Source organism: Lepidochelys olivacea, assembly GCF_965140295.1.
Source record: "Lepidochelys olivacea isolate rLepOli2 genome assembly, chromosome: 5".
NCBI classification, from domain to species: domain Eukaryota; kingdom Metazoa; phylum Chordata; order Testudines; family Cheloniidae; genus Lepidochelys; species Lepidochelys olivacea.
In genome coordinates this window covers 75,404,870-75,429,387 of record NC_140415.1, presented here as the reverse complement: position 1 = coordinate 75,429,387, position 24,518 = coordinate 75,404,870, and the positions used below count along the sequence as shown (strand labels likewise).

General features: G+C 39.1%; 1 long non-coding RNA gene across 1 annotated transcript in view; it reads left to right on the top strand.

Annotated features, from left to right (window-relative positions):
• Nucleotides 1-24,518, top strand: part of LOC311521126 — a 495,541-nt gene that overhangs the window by 174,232 nt on the left and 296,791 nt on the right. The window lies entirely within an intron of this gene.

Here is a 24,518-nt window from a genome sequence, read left to right as displayed (position 1 = left end):
AAGAGAATAGTCTGTGCCTGGCAGTGTAAATGTTAAAGATACAGCATCAAGGATGTTTATACTCCTAATTGACATACTTTTTAAAATCCATGTAATTTTATACATATTAGGTTTTTATTAAAGGGAGGGGGCTGCAGCCTCGCACATAGGAGCACCCCTATAATAACCACCTAGAATTCATGTTCAATGGGGAAAAAATAAACTGTTTCAGTAACAGATTTTACTTCTGAGTCTCCACAGGGCTATTATGAGGGATGGGAGAACTGGATCGAATAGGTTCTTATTCTATCTCAGTCTTGCAAATATGCTGTAAATCACTGTGAGGGCCATACTGGTTTTGTCTGGCACAAGGAGCCTGCCTCCCAGCATTGTGCCTTTGCACAGGATACAGTCACTATAAATATATAATGTGGGTGGTATGAAAATGCATCTCCATACTAGGAACAGTGGAGTACCAGCTTCCTTAAAGGGGAAAGGGTGCCATGGTCCTGTCCCCCATCAGAGCAGGCCAGGCAGAAAAAGGAGAACATGCTGTATATATTTAATAGGAGGGGAATCTTCTGATGTTTTAGCTAACTAGAACCCACCTGTGAATCCTTCCTGGGTCTCTTGCTTTGTTTTAGCATAAAGTAGGTCTGTGCCTTTAATGCACAATATAGCCCTACACCTTCCTCCATGTTCAAATAGATTTTGCTGTTGCTCCCCCATCAACTTTTACCTCTCTTCTCTCACACGTGAAAACTTCTTCCTCTTCCCTAAATCTCAAGAGGGCCACAATTCCCTCCATACTCCCCTAGAAAGGTCTCTGTTCGATCAATGGAAAACACGCATAATAAAGATAAATCATTAGGAATCTAACATTTCAATCTCCTTTAAAGGTATTCTTTCTGTCATGTTCCAACAACACTCCTACACAGCCCCTAGCCAGAAGGATCAGATAGAATTCTCTTTGGAAATTGTCAGCACTGAGGTTCGTGCAGGAAACACTCACAGTTCGACAGTTTCTGAGGGAGCCTATTCGTGCTGTATGGTTTTACATCTCCTGTGAGGATCTGCTGCATTGTACGTTTGGGAAGTTGCAGCTATAGCTGCTATAGAGCGTACCTGGAGTCTGTAATAAGATGGCCACTCTTTAGCAGTACCGACTGAAAATTACAACTGTTATCTTTTATAATGAAACAATACATCTTGAGTATTCCATTAAAGACTAGATTGTGGATGTTTTCATTTCCTTTCAGAAAGAAGTCACACTGCTCCATACAAAAGAAAAGAATGGGAAAACTAAAGCCAGAGGCTGATACTTAGTTTTACTTTTCATGCAATAAAATGCTATGACTCTTTGATGAGGCATAATAGTCGAGGTTCCTTGCTTGTTGGGGTGCATGTAAACAGTTTGTACACACATGTACTTCTTAGGTATCCTCTTTGTATCATGTTTGTTTAGTACTTGATTAGACTACTTAAATGTTTATAATACATTTTACTTATGGATCAGTCTTTATCTGAGGATCTCTGAGAACTCCACAAGCATTAAATAAATTACATCTTGTCAAAGATCCATAGATCTTTTAGAACCAGAAGAGACCATGCGACGTCTGGCTTGACCTCCTGTAAATCACAAGCCATAGAATTTCACTGAGTCACCCCTGCATTGAACCCAATAACTTTTGTGTTTTGGCTAAAGCAAATCTTCCAGAAAGGCATCCAGACTTGATTTGACGATAACAAGGGATGGAGAATCCATCACTTCCCTTGATAGTTTGTTCCAATGGTTAATCACCCTTGCTGTTAAAAATGTGTACCTTATCTTTAAGTTGAATTTGTCTTGCTTCAAATTCTAGCCATTGGTTCTTATTACAACTTTCTTGGCTAAAGTACAGAGCTCTTTAGTATCCAGTATCTTCTCTCTGTGAAAGTACTTATACCCTATCATCAAGTCACCTTTTCATCTTCTTTGAGAAGCTAACCAAATTGAGCTCTTTTTAGAACTTCTTACTAGGAAGATATTTTATCTACCTCTTAAATAATTTTTGTGGCTCTTTTCTGAACCCTCTTCATTTTGTCTCTTCTTAAAAAGGTAGACATCAGAACTGAACATAGCATTCCAGTATCTCTCTCATTACGCCATGCACAAAGATATTATTTCTTTTATCCTCCTCACTACTCTACTGTTTATACATCTAACGAGTGTATTAGACCTTTTGCCACAGCATTACACTGGTCGCTCATGTTGAGTTCCTTGTCCCCTGACACCCCTTAGTCATTTTGAAAATCATTGCTTTCCTTGACACGGTCCCCATCTCTGTAGCTATGGTCTGCATTCTTTGTTCCTAGATGTATGGCCATGCATTTGGCTATATTAAAATGGATTTTGTTTAAATGGGCCCAGTTCATGAAGTAATTCAGGTTGCTCTGTATAACTTTTCCTATCCTTATCATTTACTGCTTCACTAATTGTGCCATCTGCCAATTTTGACAGTGATATTTTTTTTAATGAGGGTGTTCCTAGGGATACATAGGGATTGGTTCTAGCCTGACACTATTCAATATTTGTATTATTTATCTGGAAGCAATGCTGATTCACCATTAAGAACCACTTCTTGAGATCTGTCAGTTGACTCGCTTTTAAATCCATTTGATGGGTGTTAAATTCTAGTGTATGATGCTAATTTTTAATCAATCTCATGCCAAGTCAAACTCCAAGTCAAAAAAGTCTCAATATATCAGTTACCTTTCTCAATCAAACTTGTTAAGTCATCAAAACATGAAGATCACACAAGAATTCAGTGACTGATCCAGGAAAAGACCAAGTTGTCTTGACTCAGTGTCATGGTTTAACCACTAGAAACACTTGTGATTTTTAGTTATATTGACAAATGTACCAAGGTTTAAATAAGCCTTTAAATATTATCACATCCTGCTAGTTCCTATCTGGTTCCCGTTTTACCAGCTTTAATAAACACACTCAAAATAATGAGGATAATAGGAAATAGTAAAGGTTGGTACATGGGTGTTTTGTCCTTTTATAGGTTTGTACCATTCAGAGTCATATAGGTGTTGGTTAGAATGTGAAAGATTTGGGGGGACAAGAGTTAACATTGTGATAGTTAGGTACAGCAGAGTAGTAGAAGGCAGATCTACTAGAAGGCAGATCTACTGGCCACTGGATAAGCAGTTTTCTGTTCCCTGAGTGACCCGAGCAGGGGCTGCTCCAGGCTAGGGTGGATACATGACTCCAATTAACCTGCAAAGAGTCAGGTGAGACTGTTAAGCTAATGTGAACACCTGAATCTAATTAGGGCCCCTCTGATACTATAAAAGGGCTCACTCCAGCCTCAGGCTGAGGGGAGCCAGAGGAGAGGAAGTGTGGCTGAAGGGCTGAGTAATGAAGACACGCTCAAGCCACTGGAAAGGGAGCCCTAAGGTAAGGGTGAAGAAGGTGTTGAGAGAGAGAATCGGGAGAGCTGTGGGGAAGTGGCCCAGGGAAAAGTAGCAACTCTGGCAGTGAAAGGTTGGCTGCCAACAGCTGCTGCCATTAGGGTCCCTGGGCCAGAACCTGGAGTAGAGGATGGGCCCAGGTTCCCCCCAACTTGCCACTGTGGAAACACCTCCTGGGAGGGGAAGACGGGCCCCTGTCAGGACAGGAGGCTAAACTGTTCTGCAATAAGCCCATAGGGACAACAGAGACTGTGGGAGTTCTCTCACCAACCTCCTTGCTGGCTTATGATGAAAATGGCTCCGTAGGCTGTGACCCTTGCCTCTAGAAGGAGAAGGGCTACGTAGAGGGTCACAGTGAGCCTACGAGGCTAGCGTAATCTGCCAGGAAGCACGGGACCCACTGAGACAAGGTTGGAACTCTGCCACAACATAAAGATTCTGGTTGCACCCAATTCCAGTACCAGAATAATGGTGCATTTGACTTTATTCTGATTTGCTAAAAATGTTATCTTGCATATGGATTTATATCTGTGGATGCCACTACTGCTCAAGATAATAGTGACTTATCATGTTAGCAGAAGTGTGGCTTGTTTTGTTTTTTAACCCTGCCCCAAAATTGGGTTAATTTTTAGATAGAATGTGTGTTGGGTTTTTTTTTTGGTTGGATACAGTCCTGGCTACCTGAATGTGTTCCTGCTCCACCGGGAGAGGTTTGGTACACAGAGGGAGCTCTGTGAAAAATCTACACTCTCCCCATATGGCAGTAACACATACAGGTGATCAATGTGACTATACGGTTGTATTCATGTTGGTTTTTAGGCTCTACTTCAAGGCCCCATTGTATACTGTGGACTCAATTACAAAAAATATACTGGACACTGCAAACATTAAGGGTGAGACTATCAAAGCTACATCATGGGTGTGGATAGCCAATTCCCATTAACTGGAAAATCTCAGCCTAATGTTATGTTTTCAGACGATGGGAAAAGAGAGCTATATCTCTCTCTATAGAGAGCTTCAGATATAATTATACATACACAAAATAACCTCTCCCACCACAGAAATATTTATATATATATATATATATCCCTATAACCACAATCATAATATCAAGCCCATATTTAAGTATCCCCTCCCTTCATACCTCTTCTCATAGCCTATCTCCCTCTCTGAACTCTTGGGCAGCGGGGGGAATGTCCCTTTCAGCATGTCCAGAAGGTTAACAAATCCAGCCTGTGACAGACAATGTTGTTTGCAGGATCCTGATAGATAGATGGATAATGAAAAGGTAAAAAAAATGCATGTAGCATGAAGCAAGGCCCCCCACATCCCAACTACTGACCTCATTCTTTATTCTGTGGAAGTGAAGCAATATCCATGATTTACTGTGCTGATAAGCTCATCTTGAACCCTTTCCCTCCTCCTCCCATTTCTAGCAGCAGACTCTTCTCCCACGCTGCCCCCACCATCTGGAACCACCTCTGTGCAGTTAATTGATTCCATGACTCTCTTCATTTTCCATCTGGAGAACTATCTTTTCTCCCTGTCTTATAACCCCTAACCTTCTCTCTACTAAAACAATCAAATCCTATCCTCAGTTTCCTGGTACTCAATCAATCTCTCTTACCCTTTATCCCTTCTCCCTCCTCCCCGCCCCACAATATTTGCAGATGCCACTGCTGTGATATAATTGAAATGCTTGTGATACTTTTTGTATAAAAGATAGTATGCAAAATCAGTTCTGTGGTATTGTAATAATGAGATCATGACAAATCTGTTGCATGTATAAATATACAATTAATTTTTAAAAAAAGGGCTAAATTGAGCTTTTTGTCTCAGACATTAGCTTGAGTGATGCACAGACCCAGTTCCTCCTCTGCTCCCTTCTTACTCCAGAGGAAGTAAGTTGCAACACCCTTATGTTGGATGTACCTAATTCTCCTCTCTGCAACCAGAGAGCTTCTGCTACTACCCCTGTCCAACCACCTGCTCACTGAGATTGGGAATACTGAACATAAACCCCTATGGTCCCTCCCCTCCCCTCACTGTACCCAAGCCATCTTTGGAGTAGGCTCTATAAAGCTGTGAATGGGGTTGTGGGGGGTTCTTATCTCTGCATGCCCCATAGTGCAAGTGCACTATATTTCCCAAAAGAAAGAGTACTGTGGAGAGGGTCGAGCAGTGATGGATTCATACTTTAGAGGCAATGGTTCTTCCAACCTGTGGATTTTGTAGACAACTTTGCAAGATCTTCTCACCCTTCAGCCCTTGATTTCATCATTCTCAAAATGTCTCATTATCTAGAATGCAATCTTTATGGACCACGGTTTGACAACCAGTTCTGATTCTGATACTAGGGCAACTGTTCATGGATAGATATGCAAATTCAAAAGTCTATTTCTATTTGAATGTATTTGCAACCCTGTCATGTTTGCATTCCAAACTGTCAAGCTTTATTATTACAAATACTCACAGACAATGAGTTTTAAGATCAAATACTTGACAATTACTAAAAGGAAACTGAAAATAGTACATTCAGCTCTGCAATTTGCACTATGCTGGTTAGTTGCCTCTGTCTTCTCAAGAATGCAGCCCAAGAATTATTTGCTGAAGAAATTCACAGAGAGCTTTGAATACAGAATAAATGTGAGAATTTCACTGTCTGTTCACAAACATTTTTTCGGTTTCAAACTGGTGAAATTCTTCAACTGAATTATTCACTGTGAACTATTTGTACAGCTCTGCTCACTGTCTTAGGACAACTGGCACTTTCTCTCTGGAACTAAGGTGTTCAAATGCTCAGTTGTTAGATAATTAACTGAGTGGTATTTCCAAAGCACTAATGACAGGTTTCAGAGTAGCAGCCGTGTTAGTCTGTATCCGTAAAAAGAACAGGAGTACTTGTGGCACCTTAGAGACTAACAAATTTATTTGAGCATAAGCTTTCGAGAGTTACAGCTCACTTCATCAGATGCGTGCGGTGGAAAATACAGGGGGGAGATTTATATACACAAAGAACATGAAACAATGGGTGTTACCATACACACTGTATTTTAAGCTTATGCTCAAATAAATTTGTTAGTCTCTAAGGTGCCACAAGTACTCCTTTTCTTTTTGAAAAAGCACTAAGTGACTTAGGAACACAAGTCCCATGGAATTAGTCAGACTTGTGCTCCTAAGTCACTTAGGCACTGTTGAAAATCCCTTTCACTGTACAAAAATTAACCCAAATGTCCTTGGCTTAAATAATAAAGTGATTCTTAATTATGATGGCATGGGAAAGAGTAGAAGCCTAAGGCCTTGCATCAGCACATCTTGTTTCCTTGGTTCTTCAAATAGTACATACCATCAGATGATCTGGTTAAATACATTTATTTTCAAAATTGAATAAAAGTAGCATTACTGTTCTTAATATAGAAGACAGAATTAGACCTCTAGAACTCCCATTTTTATCTAGGAAGATTGCTGCTTGTTCTTCTATAACATTTCTAATGGCTATAATCTAAAGATAGTGCTCCATCCGTCCTTCATTCATTTACTTTGACTATAATATCATAATCCACTTTTCTTCTTGTACACCTTGGTAAAGAGATCTATAAAAACAAACAGGGAAAAAAACACTCACTAAGCCCTTTTTTATTAATTCCTCTGGTGGAATGGTGAATAGAGCTAGCTTTTTCTTTTTTCACTAACATCTGTTGCTGGAAGAGAACTGGAAATCACCTAGGGAGGAAAATGTCTGTTATTCAGCACAGCGATAAACTCTGGGGCTAAATGTATTATTGTGGAGTGACTTAGGGAAGAAATAAATCACACTGAGACTCTACAAGCAAAAATATGTTCATAAAGCACCTTCATCATACTCCATGTTTATACAGCCCTTAAAAACCTCTGATGTTTTATAATACCACTGTTGGAAGGGGAGAACTATACGCTGCATGAGCTGTGATGGTCAAACAGATGGAAGAGTCCACTGAGTGCTTTATCAGACACCTGCTAGTCTCTAAATGGCAATGGATAGGCTGGACTACCCCTTAATGTGACATCTGTGTCTCTGAATTTATAATTATAATACTATGAGACAGCACACATTGGAATATCCAGTTCTTCTGTCTGGACACCTACACGGTTTGCATTGTGGCATTCATATGTGCCAGTGCTTTAGAGAAAAAATGATTAAATGACATTATAACACTGTCCTAAGTGTTCATGGCTGTATCAGATATTTTTGAGTGGCTGGCAGAATGATGTGAATATAGTTCTGTCTAAGTGAAACAGATCTGGTAGAACAGTTTCAATTATGTACCTAAAGAAGGGTTCTGGACCAAATAGAGCCTTATCAAATGCAGCTCACTGTGTCTGAAAGCAGTTCTAAATTCAGAGGAACTAGGAACTACAAACCATGTAATTTGAAAATGTTCATCCAATACACCCAGCAGATTATGGACAAGGGCCAGCTTAGTTAAAAAAGTAACTCAAAATGGATAAAACTGATTTGGGAAAACAATCTTTATTGGTACCTATTGCATAAAAACATGGATTAGGTACAATACATTTGCAGTGCAGTAAGGCAATACAGTGAACAGTTCCCATTGTGTGTACTCTTAGGTCCTATAAATTTTTGGTATAATAAGTGTTGTAAAGACAGAAATAGACATGATAAAACAAAAATGTAGAAAACCTGCCAAGCCCTCTCCCCAGCTCACAATCCTCCTGGGCTTACTCTAGAACACATGCCATTGTAGAAATATTAGGAGCCCCTTGTGAATCTCCTGCTCTAGTAAATTAGCAGCCTCCTCCACTTGAATTGAAAGAAGCTAGCAGAACTTTTCAAGAGCTCCTAACGGAATTGGGGGGGGGGAAATCTTACTGAGGTCTCCAATTAAGACGTTCTCTATAACATCACCAAATTCATATGGAGTAAATGCCCTAGAGATCTTCCTCAGACTTCATCTAAGAATGCTTCTTTTGTTTTATTTTGAACAGGGAAGACAACTTGCAAAATATCATTAGGGCACAGGTGAGCTAAGGTCCTTCAGCTTAATAAACTGAGGGAAACCCATAGAGACAGTCCTCCACTAGTGCTATTTCCTACGTGAGCACTGCATGTTTTCAAAGCTGACAGTTCAACTGCAACATTGCTTATTCCTATGCTTTGCCTGTTAACGTAGATGTTTTGTTTTACCATCCATCTCAGGAAAAGCATTCCTGATTCTTGTGATGCATTCTATATGTTCATGCTACATTCTCCATTTCTTCATACAAAGGTTTCTAAGCTGTTGAACATTTCATAGAAATGCTAAGCTACAGCACCTGGAGTTAACCCAGGTTATGCAGGCACAATCCTTCCCTGAGCAGCCTCATGTGCAGGGAGACTACTGCTCCCCACTGTGTGCTAAGCTAGCGCTGCGTGGGAGTGGGGCTAGAGCATTACCTATTTCACTCTGCCCTCTTTGGAGAGCCCTGGTGGAACAGATTCTGCACTTTTCCAGCTGTGAGAGGCCCTAGCTTAGGATGTGCACATGGTGAGGGAGACTCCTTACTACTCCCTTCTCTGCATGCTCACATAGGATCTGGCCCTTGGTATTCTAGTCTTCAGCTTATTTGGTGGACAATCATGAGTAACAAATTGTGCCACGGTGTGTGTGGCAATGTAGAGATGGTCAAGTTTTGACTTGGTATCTGTGGGCCATAGCCAGACCACTTAATCAGTTATAAATGCATGCATGCATCAGTTATAAATGCAGCTTTTCCAAGGTGAAAGGCTAGCTAGGCTCCATTGATATTAATGGTATTTTGAAGTATTAGTCATAGACTTACTTTCCAGTTGTAGTTTTGAGGTAAAGATGCTGAGTGCAAACTACAAATGTCACTAGCTCTCTGAGCGCTGTTTACCTGAATATGACCTGTAATATTTAGAGAGGTAGGCCCAGGGACACAAAAGGACTTAGTTGCCCCCAATCTTAGGAGCCTTAGTCCCAGTTTTAGTCTCCACTGCTATCCACAAAACTCCCGCTTTGCTGCTGCCACCCTGTAGCCTCATAAACTAAGTCTCTGCAGCTAAATTTTGCAGTAAAAATTCCCCAAGCGCAGATGTTTCTGCCTCTAGGTATGTGCACTGCTTCTTCACTCCAGGCATTTTATCTCCTGCTTGAGCCTCAGCATGTTCCACATACTGGCGAAGATATGCAGAAGAGCGCCTATTTTACCTGCATAGCCTAATCTGATTGCTGAAAACATGCCTACCAGCTCAGACCTCATTCAAAAGCTGGATAAAGCAGAAGGTCCTGGTGCCCACCTTATAACTAGCCCACAGGTTAGAACACTCACTCAGCATGTGGGAGACCGAGCTTCAATTCCTACCTCTGCTTGATGGGGAGAAAGGATTAGAAGGGGTCTCCCACACACCCATCAGAAGAGTGCTCTAACCACTTGGCTATAGGATAGTCTAATGTGAAGTTCCCTCAATCACTCCTTGACACTGTTTCACTTCCAATTAATAGTCACTGGAGGCTTAAGATGTACCCCTCTCATTGGCAGCTCCCATTGGCAAGCTTAGGCCATTCTCTACCTAAGTGCCGGCTTTTGTTGGTTGCATTCTTAGGTGCCTGTCTCCCCACTCGTTGTATAGGTCTGTGTTGCAGAAGATTAGCATATCTGGCTCAACAAGACAGGGTTCTGGAGGCCAAACTGGCAGAGAAAATGGGCTCAGAGGTAATCTCAGCACATCCGGTGACAGTCTCAAGGGGGTTTCTGTGACCGAACCCATCACCACCCCATATTGCAGAGAAAATCAGTTCCTCATCCCTGATATTAACAGACAAAAATCTCCAGACCCAATCCAGGAGAGCAGTTAAGCACATGCCCAATTCCATTAATTTCAAGGGCAGTGCTCACATGTTTAATATTAAACATTTGCTTAAGTACCTTGCTGAACTGGGGACTTGGTTGCTTTTAAATTAAAATTGCTAGGGAACTTAGATTATTTTAAGGGAACACACACAAATCCAATTGATATTTTTCTTCTCTTTTAAGAAACACTGTCAAGTTAAAAATCTAATCATACCCATGCACAAAAATCTCCCTGCCTGTACAACTAATACCACCTTATTAATACTGAAAAAATGTTGAAAATCATATTTGCTTTTCTTCATTTATGCTGTGTTTTTACTTTTCTAATTGTGGATTATCATCTGGTCTCAGTCAGTAAGATTCCATTAATGTCTCCATTTGACCATCCATATGGAAATCCCAGGATGCATTTTCATGTTTCATAAGAACTGACTCTTGAGCTACCTCTAGAAAGGAGGAATGGGACTATTCTTTTTCCACAAAAAGAATCTTCAAGGATACAAACTTAATAGCACAAGAAAATTTTAAAAAGGAAGGTTACATGATTTTCTTTGTATGTGTCCATTGTTAATCATAGTAAGGAAGACAGCAGTATAAAATGGTTTATCTTCTTACCTTAAAAAGTGACACATATATTACTTGTAGTAATATTTATCTACTGTTGCAAGTGTGCATGGAATGAAACAAGGGTGCTGTTGCAGGGAGCTCACAATTAAATTGTTTCCTCTGAAACAAAGCTTACACAACAGCTGCAGGCTGTACATTGTAAGGATCAGGAATCTCTCTTGGTTTCATAAGAATCCACTGAAAATAGATTTAAGTGATGTCTTAGTGTACCCGCTGTGACAGGCCTCTGTTTGAGATTGGAGAATCCATCCATGGAAATACATGTAGTCAGTTCTCAAAGATACAATGGGGACTGCAGATATCATTTGAAAACAGGAACAGTTAAACAGTATTTCACAGCACAATGCTATACTGTGCTCTAGGGTGTTAGACAATTTGCCAAGGAGACCCCACTGATTGCACAATGATTACATCAGTCACTGGATATATAGAGTAGTGACAATCTAAACTGTACAGCAGCATGGCTTGAAGGATTTAATCTTAATACTAAGAAAGGAGATGAGGGTGAGAATAGCATTCAACTGAATGAACATATTTGGGTAAAAATTCTTTATTTGCTGTTTTTACTGGGCCACAATTTATTTTCTAGTAAAAATAATAAATACATTCAGTTGTTCCCTAGTAGCTCTAGAAAGAGGTAGAAATCACCTCTTTGCAAAGACTAACCCATTGTTTTTGTTTTTACACTTAAATAGCATAGGTGTCCTAAAGAAACATAAACACTGCACTTGAATAATTTTATATATTACTGTGAGTTGTAAGGCCCCAGTAAAAATGTGTGACTGTATGTTTCAGAGATCTGAGGTTAGAGGATAATATGATATTGATAGCTTGTAAAACACAACACCTTTCCTGCCTCTTGAGAACCTTCACAGAAGGCTGCTGTTATTATCCAGCCAAGCAGGCCACACCGTCATTTGTCTTGTTTTCTAAGTGCATGTCTGAATTGTTTGCCAAATAGTTGTCTGGCATTCTCCTAACATTGCTGTGAGAACCATGGTTGGAGTGTCCCCATTGAGGGTGTTAAGTAGCATGTTACAATCACATGTGGCAGTGTGGATTTGCATCAGGGTTTACTTTGAGCGTGTGTTACTTTCATTAGCCTCAGCCTCTTGGTACCTAATGGATAACGTCTGGGTATTGCCATTACTGTAAATCAAATGCAGCTTGAAAATAAAAATGAGGCTGAAAAGAAAAATGAGCACACTCTTAACATTTCTTGTAACAAAATCATAAAATATTATCAATTTTTTTATACCTGTCTTATTTGAGGTCATACGTTTCTTCAGTGAAAAATAACAACCCCCTTCCAACTATGTCTGACATATCACATGTATGGCAAAGATGTTTTTGTGTTTACAATCTACTGAATTATTTTTATAATGAAACACTTGAAGAGAGTTTAAAGAAAAGAGAGAGAAACAAGTATCATGAGGCACATAGCTTAATGTAAGGTGCTATAAAATAAATAACACAAACAATGAACCACATGGAGTCCTGCTCATGTGTCAAGTGCTGTTGGGTGCATGATGGGACTCTTTCCTTTGAAGTGTTACAATTTACACTGCTGGAAAGTGCTAGAAAAGAACAATTATCTCTAGTTATCTGCATACAGAGATGGATCTCAACTACCCTTGAAATTTATGATGCTGTGGATCTGTATCTTGATCTGAACTTTGTTTTTCAGACCCATCTTTACTTCAGTGGAGTACTTAGTAGTCTGGACACAGACTCATCTTCAGATAAGTACTGGCTATGGGACTAAATTCTGGCACTTCCTATCTGACCTACAGGGGACAAAAAGAACAGTAGTCTATGAAGATGTTCTCTGAGCCATGCTGCCTTTGTTTGGTCAATCCAGAGAGACTGACTCTGGGTGGTGGAGGGTAACTTCCTCAGCAACCCTTCTGATGACAAGCCTATTGGCTGGCATCTTGCAAATGCTTCCAGGTACTATCACGTTCTTAGAGTAGACAAGAGTGTGGTCAGGGTTTCTGCCACACAAGTTATCCAGGCCTCTGGCCTAGCACTCAATAATAACAATGTTTAGCTCTGATATAGGGTTTTCACTTGTAGGTCTCAGTGCACTTTATGACAAAGGGTCATTGTCATTATCTCTATTTTACATGTGGGAAATGAGGCAAAGAGAAGGAAAGTGACTTGCCCCAGGTCACAAAGCAGGTCTGTGTAGCAGAAATGAGAAGACAACCCAGATCTTTGAATCTCAGTCCAGTTGCATCTCTGTAAGATCCCATTGGCTCCAGACACCAATTTGCATGGCTCCATGCAGTTGCATTGGTGGTGAGTGAAAAGATGCTTCCTCTGTTCTCTTTGGTCCTAGTGCACCTGGAGATGTGACAGAATTTAGCTCATAGAAAAATGTACATTCACAATTAATGGTGTAGTGATCTTATTTAAAATGTTATTGTACATTTCAGCAAATATGTTGAGTCTTGAATGGCTATTTGGAAATTTTCTAGCACCTCAGAGGCAAAATTTTCTCTTGAAGCTTCAGGATCAGGTGCTTTCTTGGTTACTCTGGCAAGCAAAGCTTACTGAATGGATGCCATTATGCACATGAGCCAAAGTCACAAACCTAAAAGCTTTGGTTTGTCAGCTGTTTTCAAAATTTACATTCTTCAATCCAGTATGGACTTATCATGCCAGTGTCTAACACCACAGGCGATATAGTTAGGAAAAGGATATTAAAATATGATGTATGGTTTAAAATTTGGTCACCTTTTGAGCTGGTAACTTATTAAATAACCTAAGCCATTAATTTTGGTGGGTGACTAGCCAATCAGATAATGAAAAATACTTTTAAAATGGAAAAAAGGAAGCTAATTCTTGCTGCCAGAATGATCAAAACATGCTATTACATTGATGTATATGGTTTGGCAAGTATTCTCAGAGTCACAACTTTTTAATGAGAAGACCTGAGGTCCATAAGAAAAGTATGTCTGCTCTGGGACACTTACAGATGCATGAACAAATATCTGGCTTGTTTCTGCCATCACAGTATTTCACTTGGAGATGTAAATGTACTATAGGAGCACATTTTTGAACATGGGCCATGTGTACTTTTCTTTAACAATGTGACCATATTTGGCTAATTAAATTACTTGATGTGTTCTCAGCTCTGGGTCACATACACAGCAGAATCAACCCCCATTTCCTGGAAAACATTAATTTTCAAAAGCTTTTTATCCTATAAAAACATAAAATGCTCTTATTTCACTCCACCAAGGAGAGCACAATTATCTTTATGTATAACTAGCAAGACTGTTGAATGTGTGGGGATTTTTTTTTCTTCTTTAATGAATTGATTTGAATTTATTTTTATATCTTATTCATTGAATTTATTTTTATATCTTATTCATTATAGACTTCTGGTTAAAATTGTAGTACTGTAGTATTTTGTTCCAGGACAAGTAAATGGATCTTTCATTATTCAAATCGTGAACTGCACTCACAGGAAATACCATACTCTTGGGTTCTTCCTTTTAATACTAGGCCAAGAGTAGTGACCCTTTGTGTCAGCAATTCACCAGGTCTTTGTTTTTTCAAATTCTATCGTCAGCAATTGATATACATATCACAACTAGAGGCATGTAGAACTTCTGTACGGAAACCCAAACCAGATAACATTTGTCTGGTTTGGGCTTTGAATAACAAACTGACTAAAGCTAAGGTCAAGTTGACAAAGGTTCACCAGCCTTTTTGGCAAGCCAAGCCCAGGTTTCAGGAGCCAAGGTAAGATATTAGAAATATCTTCATTATTGTACTATCTAGGTGCCACCTGTTAGGAGCACAATATCTCTGTGTAACCCCATGAAATAGAATATCCCAAACAGTTGTGTTGTACAATAGTGCAATGTCATTGCAACAAGTGCAGCTCTACATTTCTGGTCAGAGTTTTGGGGAACAAAGAATGACTTATTGGGATTCTGAGGTATATTTTGGAGGAGGGGGAGCCTATCTGACCTACCAAAATGAACTTGTATTCAAGTGCCCTCTCCACAGTTTGAATGATCTGAAGTGGCAAAGGTAATTTGGAATGGTGGAGGAAAGCTCAGTCACCTGGGCCAATAGGGAGACAGGCAGCTGGACACTCTAGGATCCCTCAAGAAGCCTATTTAAGAGGAGGTTTGCCTTATGATAAACCTGGCCAGCAACCCATACAAGAACACTCCCTCTCCTGAAATCAATTCTGGAGTTCAAATAGAGGCAACTACAGAGAAGTAAATTTACCATGGGGTTGCCGGGGGAGGGAAAAGCAGCCATGTACTCTCATCAAATTACTCAATCATTATTGACAAAAAGTCAGCTTATAGATTCTGACTCCAGAATGCTGCTTTATACATTACCCATTGCTCAAGCAAAGGGCTGAGTAAATACATGAGCCTTGAACGATTGTCAAGAAATGTAAGTTCAGTCATTAACACATTACCTCCACAGAGAATACTTTGCCTCCAGTCCCAGACATTTCAATCAAGGGACTTTTAGCAAAAGTGCCCTATCTGATTTCAACTATATTGTGACTAATACATAGAGAAAGAAGCAGCCTCTCAGGCAGGCAGGGCTTCATGCTCTGTACTGGTCCCAGGAGTGGTATTCGAGGTCAGTGCCAGGTCAAACATTTAGGAACAAAGAATGTAGGTCACATTTATTTATAAGATGGGAAACTGTATCCTGGCTAACAATAGTCTGAAAAGGATGCAGGGTTCATTGTAGATAGTCAATTGAACATGAACTCCCAGTGCAACATTGTGGTTAAGAAGGCAAACACAATTCTTGGATGTATAAGGAAGGGAATATCAAATAGGAATAGGGAAGTGGTATTACTTCTGTATATGGTTTTAGTGAGACCACTTCTGTAATACTGTGTCCAGTTTTGGTGTTTATACTTCAAAGAGGGTCTCAAAATTCGAGAGAATTCAATAAAGAAAGTCATGAAAGATTGAACTTCTTTAATCTCTCACTGTAAATTATGTTTTCTAAATTTCTAATCAATCTACATCATCCAAGAAAAGCTTAGGAGCTGACTTGATGACTGTCAGGGTTCCTTCCCCACTCTGAACTCTAGGGTACAGGTGTGGCGACCCGCATGAAAGACCCCTAAATTTAGGTTTAACCTGCTTAGGTTAAAACTTCCCCAAGGCACAAAGTCTTTGCCCTTGGATTAGGTAAACGCTGCCACCACCAAGTGATTTAACACCCAATCAGGGAAAGGACCACTTGGAGTTCCTATTTCCCCAAAATATCCCCCCAAGCCCTTAAACCCCCTTTCCTAGGGAGGCTTGAGAATAAATAAGATGAGCACAAACCAGCCTTGGATTTTTAAGACCCAAAAAACCCAGTCAGATTCTTAAAAAACAGAACTTTATTAGAAGAACAAAAAAAGATAAGAGCAATTCAGTAAGATCAGAATGGAAGAGCAGCTTACAGGCAGTCAGATTCAAAACATAGAGAATCCCTCTAGGCAAAACCTTAAGTTACAAAAAGACACAAACAGGAATAAACATTTCTTCCAGCACAGCGAATTTCACAAGCCAAAACAAAGAAAACCCAACACATTTTCTAGCTAGATTACTTACTAACTTTACAGGAGTTGGAGGGCTTGCATCCTTGATCTGTTCCCAGCAAAGGTATCACACAGACAGACAAAAACCTTTTCCCCCACTCCAGATTTGAAAGTATCTTGTCCCCTCATTGGTCATTTTGAGTCAGGTGCCAGCCAGGTTATCTGAACTTCTTAACCCTTTGCAGGTAAAAGGACTTTGCCTCTGGCCAGGAGGGATTTTCCAGCACTGTATACAGAAAGGTGGTTACCCTTCCCTATATCTTTCCTATCTTTCTTTAGGATAAAATTTAGCCCTGGTGTAAATAAGGTATAACTGGAGTTTCACTGGAGCAATGAGAGTTGCTTCCGCTTATGTCCCACTGAATTTGGCTCTGCAGATATAGACACAAAAGTAAGATTTCAACAGTACTGTGTGCTTTCCTGCAACAGAATCGTCTGTATTGTGTGGTTCTAGAAATTTATTCCAGGACTTTCAGTTCCCAAATATTTGAAGTGCAGACCTTCTCAGTCAGCCCAATAGATCTTGAAACCTGAAAAGTTATTTTATCATTTGTCATCTGATATAATCTTTCTTCTTGTGAGGTTAGAAGTGTTTTCAATATCTTTGTGGAGCCTCAGGATCTCTTGATTATATCTTTGTTTCCCATCCTATCTTGTACTACCAAACAAACGGAGAGGCTGGACCTTTTGAAAACCTGGTCCTTAATATGAAAAAAATAGTTCCCTTTTCTGCTATCTTTTCCTTTGACATAATTACTCTTTTGTTAGGGATTAATTTCCCAACTCTTCTGATAATGACATAAAAGAAAAAATCCTTATTTCCACTCACCAAAAATGTGTTATCGCTTGGTGTTCTTTCAAAGATTAGAGAAGTGTAAATAATATTACAACTTCCATAGAACTGCAGTAACATAATGTGGCAACAGCATTTCCAGATGTGTTAACATGCCACCTCGCCTGATACTTATGTAGAGTAAGTAAAAAACCACTGTATCCAAGCAGGAATTGCCTTGCAAAAGATGTATTTGAAACATTTTCCCATATTGCAACGTGATATGGTAAAAGCAGAGGACTAGGAGTCAAGGGACTTCCAGGGGCAGTCTTGCCCTTTTTGCCAGCATGGCACCTCCCATGACTCCTACACATATACATTTCTGATTCTTGTACCATCTTTTCTGCCTCTCAAAAAATATTTACTGATTCTTATCCACCATGATCATACCATTGGCCTGAGTATTAGGGAAGGGGCAGGGAGGTGTTAGTGAGAGAAGGTTTGGGGTACATATCAAACTAGAAATGATATATTTTATATACATTTTTGCAAACACTTAATTTTTTTTTCATTCAGAAATTGTTGTAGTTTTTTCAAGATTTCTTCACCCTTTTTTAAAACTTTTTTAAAAAATGTTTACCTTTGGAAAAGTAAGAGAAATTATTACTTTCTGTCATGTTTAAATTATTTTTAATGCTTCCCCCACTTCTCCAGTAAACAGGATTTTTTTGTTCATTTTCATTTAAAATTTTTTGTCAAAAATATATGTAAGGCCTTGAGATCCTTGACTGGAAGATGCTATATAAATGCAAAATATCCATTTTTAAAATAATAATGATATGTAGAAGTGTGTGTGCATGTGCATGTGTATGTTTTTAAGGAAAAGGAGAGAGAACTGAAAATAGAGAAAATATAACCTATAAAGAGAAATACAAAAGGCTACTCTGCATAATCTAATACTAAGAAAGCAGATTCTGAAAAATTTTAATATTTTCTTTTCATTTATTTATATATATAATACCATTTTTATTACAACATCATGTACTCTTTTTGCCACCCCAATGAGAATATTTTCTATATTAATCAAAATTATGATTTTTGAAAAATTCTAAACATTCTAATTTGTGTGAAACTTCTAGAATATTTTGTGTGGAATTCTTCAGACTCCTATGTAATCTTGCTTGATGAATGGGATGCAAGATGTCAGAACAAACTTTGGTCAACTGTAAGTCTAAGGTATTTATATTCATCTACAAGATATTTCAGCATTTTTGATCTGACAGCACTTTTTGTATGGTAGGAGGCAGCTGACCTAGGTGAATAAAGAATTGCTGTATCATCTGCTCAGGGTAGTAAATTTGATTCTGAGCACACTTTCAGTATGTCATTAATATACCACTGGGGGGCAAAAATGTGGTCCAAGGACTGACCTACAGGACATACCAGTTTCAACTGAATTAATCTCCTACTGAATTCCCCAAATTAAAATTTTCTTGGAGTTAGATTTCATTATCAGATAGTCCAAATTTGTTATTTAGTACAGAGAATGGAGCAGAGTTGGCAGTGTTAGTTTTATAGGTAGTATTGTATCTAGGACGTACCAGAATAATCCATTTGTAATTTTTCACACTGAATTCTAAGTATAGTGACATTCAGGTCACACACCTCTAGGTAAGGGTATAGCTATAAAACAGGCATTTACAATACTGTAATGTTTTGTGAATGCAATGTTAACCTGATTTTAGAATGAAGCCCCATGATATGTAAAAGTTTAGGCAAGCATGTAGAAGCAAATTATAGACATCAGAATCCAACTCTATTTACCATACAAGTTGTGCAAGATAAAATTGCTACCCTAGAACCATATAAGATATTAAATTTTTTAGGAGAGCAGCAAACTGGAATTGGACAGGTAGTCTTCACTAAAAATGTGATAACTAGAGCTGTTTGGGTATTGTATTAGTTATACATTTTTTCATTTGGAAAATTCTGATTTGTTGAAACAGAAACCTGTTCACAAGAAAGGGTCAGTTTCAACAAATTTCCCATTTTAAAAATATTTTGAAAAAAGTTTCAAAATTGTTGAAATGAGATGTTTTGACATTTTCTAAATGAAACATTTGTTTTTCAGGTCAAATTGACCTTTCATTATACAATTTGTTAATTTATAGTTAAAAAGGTTAAAGTCAATCAAAATGAAACACTTTTATATTATTTAGACAAAACATTTTTATTGACCTGATCCAAAACTTTTTTCAGACTTTCAATTTGCAAAAATGTTCATGATTTCGACTTTGTCATGATTCATTTTCTGCCAAGCTCTTGTGATAACCAAAGACCTAAAAACCTTGAAAGAACTTCCAGTTTTTATTATTATTTTTTTTCTGTGCCAGTATGGCATCTTTCTCTACTGGCATTTGAGGGAGTGCAAAAAATCTTGATATACTTTCAAGATGAAATGTGTGAGGCACCTTGTGGAAGGAGCAGTACTTTTCACATGTTGATCAATGAAGCACAATGGAATGCTAATATAGTGTAATCCACAGAATGATTGCTGTGTTGGTGGCATGCAACATTAGAGTCATCTGTCAGAATCGCACATGATGGGTCATATTATTACAAGCTATCATTCCCATTCAGAAGTTACTAAAATTCAGTGGGATTTGATAATGTACTGTGTTATGTACTAATAACTTGCTTGTCACCACTTTGTGATGCTCACCTCACACCAGGAAGTCATAAACCACCAAACTTCCCAGTCTGTAGGAAAAGTAGCAAAAACAAGCAGGAGATGACAGTCAGAAAAGCTGTAAGCCAAGATAAAAATGTGAAGCCAGAGGGCAGAACTTCTTGCTTCGGAAAAAATAGGAAAGGAAGATAAATCCATTTTTGTAGGAGACTGTAAGGATTAAGGGTCTGGTAGCAAATTTACTGAAGGGACCAAACAGTAGGGACCTGGATTAAGAATCTCACATTGGTCCTATGTGAAGGACCAATTGCTATCACATTCAGCTGAAACTCAGATGTTCAGGGAAAACTCAGTCGTCTTTTGTTTATTTATATTTACAACTATTTAACTAGATGAAATCCAGTATTTGGACATGAAAAAGATTCACTTTTGGTTCTTAGTTTTGCATTAATCCTTTCTTCCTTTCTTTTGCTATTAGTGACTCAGATGGTATTATACCATCTTATTGATAATGATCAGTTTATAAATAAATCTCCTCCAAATTTACCTGAAATAATATTGGAACAAATTGACAAATTAAACAGCAATAAGCCACCAAGACCAGATGGTGTCTTTCTCCCTAGAGTTGTGAAGGAACTCAAATATGAAATTGCAGAACTACTAACTGTGATATGTAACCTATCACTTTAATCAGCTTCTGTACTAGATGACTGGAGGATAGCTAATGGGAGGCCAAAAAAAACTCCAGAGGTGATCCTGACAATTAAAGGCCATTAAGTCTAATTTCAGTACCAGGAAAACTGGTTGAAACTATAGTGAAGAACAGAATTGTCAGACACATACGTGAACATGATTTTCTGGGACGAGTCAACATGGCTTTTGTAAAGGGAAATCATGCCTTACCAATCTATTAGAAGTCTTTGAAGGGGTCATCAAACATGTGGACCAGGGAGATCCAGTTGATATAGTGTACTTGGTTTCAGAAAGCCTTTGACAAGGTCCCTTACCAAAGGCTCTTAAGCAAAGTAAGCAGACCCAGGATAAGAGGAATGTTCCTCTAATGGGTCAGTAATTGGTTAAAAGACAGGAAACAAAAGGCAGGAATAGATGGTCAATTTTCAAACTGGTGAGTGGTAAATAGCAGGGTCCCCCAAGGATCTGTAAGGGATCAGTGCTGTTCAACATATTCACAAATTATCTGGAAAAAAGGGTAAACAGTGAGGTGGCAAAGTTTGCAGATGAAATTGCTCAAGATAGGCAGGTCCAAAGCACATAGAGAGTTACAAAGGGATCTCACAAAACTGGGTGATTGGGCACAAAATGGCAGATAGAAAAGGAGTACTTGTGGCACCTTAGAGACTAACCAATTTATTTGAGCATAAGCTTTCGTCAGCAAGGTGCCACAAGTACACCTTTTCTTTTTGCGAATACAGACTAACTCAGCTGCTACTCTGAAACCTGTCAAAATGGCAGATGAAGTTCATTGTTGACAAATGCAAAGTAGTGCATACTGGAAAACATCATCCCAACTATATTTACAAAATGAAGGGTCTAAATTAGCTGTTACTGCTCAAGAAAGATCTTGGAGTCATTGTGGATAGTTCTCTGAAAATATCCACTCAGTGTGCACTGGCAGTCAAAACAGCTAACAATGTTAGGAACAATTAGGAAAGGGATAAATAATAAGACAGTAAATATAATAATGCCGCCATATAAATCCATGGTATGCCCAAACCTTGAATACTGCATACAGTTCTGGTCACCCTATCTCAAAAAATGATATATTAGAAATAGAAAAGGTACAAAGAAGGGCAAAAAAATGAGTAGGGGTGTGGGACAACTTCCATAGTCAACTTGGAAAAGAGACACAATCGAGATTTATAAAATCATGGATGGAGGAAGCGAATAAAGAAGTGTTATTTACCTCTTCACATAACACAAGAACCGAGGGTCACCCAATGACATTAATAGGCAGCAGGTTTAAAACAAAGAAAAGGAAGTGCTTCTTCAAACAATGAACAGTCTATCAGTGGAATGCTGTGCCTGGGATTTTGTGAAGGCCAAAACTATAGCGGAGTTCAAAAAAGAATTAGATGCGTTCAAGGAGGATAGGTCCATCAGTGGCTATTAGCCAAAATGGTCAGGGATGCAACCCCATGCTCTGGGTGTCTCTAAAGCCTCTGACTGCCAGCTGCTGGAACTGGATGACAGGGGCTGGATCATGTGATTAATTGTCCTGAAGCTTCTGGCATTAGCTGCTGTCAGAAGACAGGATACCGGGCTAGATGGACCACTGGTCTGATCCAGTATCGCCATTCCTATGTTCTGAAAAAGTTCATAACACATTTTATGAGCACTGTTTAAACTCAGTGGGCCAAATTATGATCTCATTTGCACTGGTGCAAATCTAGAGTAGCTTCATTGATTTCAGTGGACTTATTCCAGATTTATATCTCTATAAATTAGATCAGAACTTAATCCACTGACTTTGTTTCCTAGCAAGCATGCATAACTCTCTTCTGCATAGATAAGCCACTGTGACCAGATGGAGCCCCACTGATTCAATGGGTACAGACATTTGCCTACTCAGAGCAGCTAGCAGTTTTGGGATCTCAGTATCAGTAAAGAGGGAAATTCTCAAGAAGCACAAGAATAGGAAGGTAAGAGACATTGCTAGCTGATTCATACATGTGAATATGAAAAAAATACATAGTATGTAATACAAATAGCTGTAAAAACAAGGATGTAGTCTAAATATTCAGTATTGAAGTCCTCATTAGAAACATTGTCAGTTCTGTAGTAAGAGGAGACCCTGAAACATAAACTCTTGTATCAGAGGCCCAGACTGAGGCCTGAAGCCTGAATCAAAGTACTTCCAGGCAATGTTAAGCAAAGCTGGGCTGTGAGCCAGAGGCAGGTCCCACTCACAGAAGTTGGCAAGAAAAGGTTGTTAGAAGCACGTGCACACACACAAGTGCTAATGAGAGGAACTTGAGCCCAGACGGCATCAGAACACTCCACAACCATAACAAGGAACAGGCAGGTGCATCTTAAAGACAGGGTCAAAAGGACAACATGATGTATAGATTCATTTGAACTATGATGAGTAATCTGTCCTGCAGCTGTATAAAAGTAGGTCCGGGAGTGCACATCTTTGTCCAGCCTAGGGGGCAGTGGAGTGTCCCGCCACTGACTGAGCTGTATCCAGTGCCAGGGAGCACAAATTCATAGGATGCCCTGTAGAGTCTATAGGGAACTATTACTGTGCTTCGTTTGACAATAAACCTGGCTCGGGTTCCTCCGTACCTTACTAGCGTCTGTGGTTTTGGGGGGTTCTCTCGGGGTCTGCTGTGTTAGCTATCTGCACAGAGCTGGGGCAGCACACAGAAAGAACATGCACACAGCCTGTTATCATCATCGAACAAGAGCAGACCACACCGCTAGCTACCGACAACAAGTACATGGAAGTAAAAAGACCCACTTACCAGACTATTTGTAAACATGCATTCTAAAATTATTAGGGAAAGATGAAAATACATCAGACATTTTTGTTTAGGGAGAGTTTAATTTTTTGCTTTGCCCCAAGCAAAGGAGACCCGAATAAAGGTAACAATGAAGCAATATAGACTTGAGCCTGCTGACTGATAGCCAGCACACATTGCAGTATTTTGAAAAGTCAGCTACTGTGCTTGCAATTTTACGGTAGCTGATTTCATAAGGAACCAGCTGTATATTATAAGGATGAATTGAGCCATTTTTGAGACACTTGTTTCCTAGCTATTCCTATCCTGCAAATGAACCCACACTCGATTAATTTAACCATTCCCCCTTTTACATGAATGTGACAGTAAAGCAAGCACACACACATTGTTGTGCATATTCTTGTTCACACTCTCTAAGACCAGCCATGAATATCCACTCTCCCCAATATATACATAAATCACTCCTACACGTCATAAGAATTATATACAAGCAAATGAACATTTTTCAAAACACACTTCCAGTCCAACTTTACCCTTTTAATTTGTGGGGGCTATCTGTGGGGAGCCATCCAGAAACTCGTATCTCTCTCCCCAAAACAATGAAAGTACTGTTAACTTGAACCCACAAACTCTCTTACCCTTGGTGCCTTACCTGAACTAATTCAAGCAGAAAGGGGTATGGAGCAAGGCAGAGTAAAAGGGTGAGAGTAAAAGTGCTGCAAGATGGATCTGAGCCACTGGTTATCATTTTGTCACTATTTGTAACATGAAGATCACTTTCTCATTCTGCACCACTTCCTCCATCTGTTCATGAAATATTGTCAGATTTATTGTAGGAGGAAAGGACGATGTTGAAACTTAAACCTGGGGTGGCGTGCGGGTTAGTGGCCTAGCCCATTGTTCTCAAATATCGTGCTAATTCTGACACTGTGCAGTGCTATTGCTTCACCTTCTTTCTAATTAGGACCTATCATTTTCAGGGATTCCAATTTAATATACTTCAGTTCAAAATATAAATTGCATATCCTGGGTAAACTAGGGTAATAAAATGTAAACAATGCCAAATATTCAGGA